General features: G+C 50.7%; 1 protein-coding gene across 1 annotated transcript in view; it reads left to right on the top strand.

Moving 5' to 3' along the window:
- Nucleotides 1-2,633, top strand: part of GPR137B (G protein-coupled receptor 137B) — a gene marked incomplete at its 5' end in the record, with an annotated part of 84,468 nt that overhangs the window by 37,683 nt on the left and 44,152 nt on the right. The gene's annotated exons all lie outside the window — the stretch shown is intronic.

Raw genomic sequence — 2,633 nt, 5'->3', positions numbered from 1 at the left:
CAGGCTGTTAGGGACATGAGTCTGGAACTCAGATCAGAGGCGTGGCTTGAGACAAAAGATGTTCGAAGTCAGTCGTACAAAAGTCATGATTGAAGCTACAGAAAAAAGCATATTTTCTGAGGAAGAGTGAAGGCCAGGTGCAGTGGTTCACAGCTGTAATCCCAGCACTTTGGGAGGCCGAGACGGGAGGATCACTTGAGGCCAGGAGTTCGAGGCTGCAGTGAGCCATGCTTGTGCCACCGCATTCCAGCCTCAGTGACACAGATTCTGTCTCTTAAAAAATACAGAAAATCCTAAGAGAAAACAAATTTTCTACTCATTAAGTGGAAGCGGATGATCATCAAGGCCTTCATCCTCATTGCGTTTATGCTGAGTAAGTGGAGGAGGAGGAGGAGGGAGAGGAAGGCCTTGCTGTGTCAAGGGTGGCAGTGGAGGAAAATCCATACATAAGTGGCCCTGCACAGTTCAAACCTGTATTGCTCAAGGGTCAGCTGTATTTCAAACAGCACCCACAAGGAATCATCTGGAAAACGTAAGTGGCTGCTTACGTGGAATGTGTGTACACACCAGCAAGGGTCCAGAAACAATAGGGCCATGGCCAGCCGGTTCTAGATGTTTCTATCTAGCGCTCTTCACAGAAGCACAGCAGATAAAACAATAAAAGCAGGGATTCTGAGAATCTGGAATACAGATTTTTGGTAACTCCCAAGTGGCCCTGCCTTTGTTTCTCTCCACAGCTCCTTTGGCCCATACCCCCCTCCCCTGATTCCCCCATCACTGCGAGAACATGGGGCAGAGCACATGAAAACCTGTAAGCCAGACGCTGCCCTCAAAGCTCCACAGGCATGATTTCCCTGGCCCGCTCCATGGCCCCAAGAGACTGACACGGAACACCTCCAGCTCTAGAGAGGAGGAAGCAGCGGGGCTTGCTTGGTTAGGCGACTGGCTCAAGGTCTCATGCAAGTTTCAGTTTCCTGATTCTGACCTCCTACACCCAGGGCTTTACAGCAGGTTCCAGGAGGAGAAGAAGCACTGCCACGTTGAATGCAGTGTTCCATAGTGCCAGGTGATCCTGACCGTGGAAACATGAGAACATGAAGCAAAGAGTGTGTCATAGAATTGAAAGATAGGGCACTTAGTGGGAGCCTGGCATGGCATTTTGAGGCTGGGGATGTGGGAGGGTGGGGCTGCCCCTCTCATGCCCACAGTCTGGTGGGGAAGAGGTTGGAGGTGCGGAGGGAACAGCAGGGCCTGTGACATGAATGGAGGGGACTTGCTCAGCGATCAGGGCCTAGAAAAGAATCTGTCCATGACAAATCATTAATGTCTGTTTGAAAAGCTCTGAGCGCATCATGACACGTGAGGTCAAATCCCCAAGACTTCACAGCGCTCCCCATCATCGCACAGCTCTTGGGGGTGGGGGACGCTGTTCCCATCCCACTGCAGCCATGCTGGGGTGGCGGCTCCCCTCCTGCATGTCCGACTTGCTCATCTGTCTGATGCAAGTATTGTATCGCTCCTCCAGGGCACACACGTTCCTTACTGTGGCACCTTCCTGCCCCCCTGAGCTGCTTGGAGGCCCCGGGCCGCCTGGTCTTCATCCCACTCTCTCAGCACGGGCCTGATGAACAGCCAGCCCCCAGCACAGGGCTGTGCAGCGAGAAGCCTGCAGTCTTTTTCGCCTCCCCAGAAAGTTGTTTAATTCCCCTGTGACGGCTCGTTTTCCCACTAGCCAGGGGAAGACCTAGCAGCTGCTGTGCTAGAGCATTCATAGGAAATAAAAGGGCAGCTCTTGAGAGCTGATGTCATGCTTTTTGGACTGACTCCTTCTTCCCTCCCTCTTAAACCTTCATGGAGACCCTGCCACCTACAGCGTGGATGGAGAGAGTGGAAATGGGGAGTCTCATTTTCCACGGGACTTTCTGTCTAGGGAGACGCAGGCATTGATCAGATGGTCGCCCGTCTGTTTTGTTATAAACTGTGATGAGTCTGTGAAGTTAAAATACAGGGGACCAGGAGAGCAGATGTCAGAGAAACCTGACTGCCTGTGTACTCGTGGTGTGTATGCATGTGTGGAGGTGCAGGGAGAGTCGAGGGGTGTGTCTGCTGCAGTGCTGTTTGAGCTAAGATCTAGAGGATGAGCGGGAGCCGGGTAGACAAAGTTCTTTGGTAGAACTGGGTTCTGAAAGTTATGTGAGAGATTTTGCCAGTGGGTAGTACATTATTAATTACAAGACATAAAATGCCATTCAGATTAGCCTGAGTAAGTGGGGGTTGCTATGTCACGATGGAATCTGAAGGCAGGAAATAAAACTGCAGCTGGGCATGGACCTGGGTGGGCTGAACCAAGGTCTCTTTGGCCCATACTGCTCCTCTCTGTCTCTTTTTCTCTGTCTGCCTCTTTCTCTTCTACCCACTGCCTCTCCCTACCCACTCCCTCATCATCAGTGGCATGTCTAGATCTGGGACTAGAATCCCAGTTTCCATGTCTGGGTTTTCCCATAGATTTTATACAGGTCACTTAGGAAGTGTGTAGCTCTGAGAAACTACAGGTTAAAAATGGCCAATGAAGTAGAGTTTTGCATCTATTGATACTTGGGCAGTTTCTGTGGCATTTTTTTTTTTTTTTTTTT

This window comes from Mandrillus leucophaeus, unplaced genomic scaffold (genome assembly GCF_000951045.1).
Source record: "Mandrillus leucophaeus isolate KB7577 unplaced genomic scaffold, Mleu.le_1.0 Scaffold165, whole genome shotgun sequence".
Lineage (NCBI taxonomy): Eukaryota > Metazoa > Chordata > Mammalia > Primates > Cercopithecidae > Mandrillus > Mandrillus leucophaeus.
Note: the sequence above shows the minus strand (reverse complement) of the source record. Positions and strands in the feature narration are given on the sequence as shown.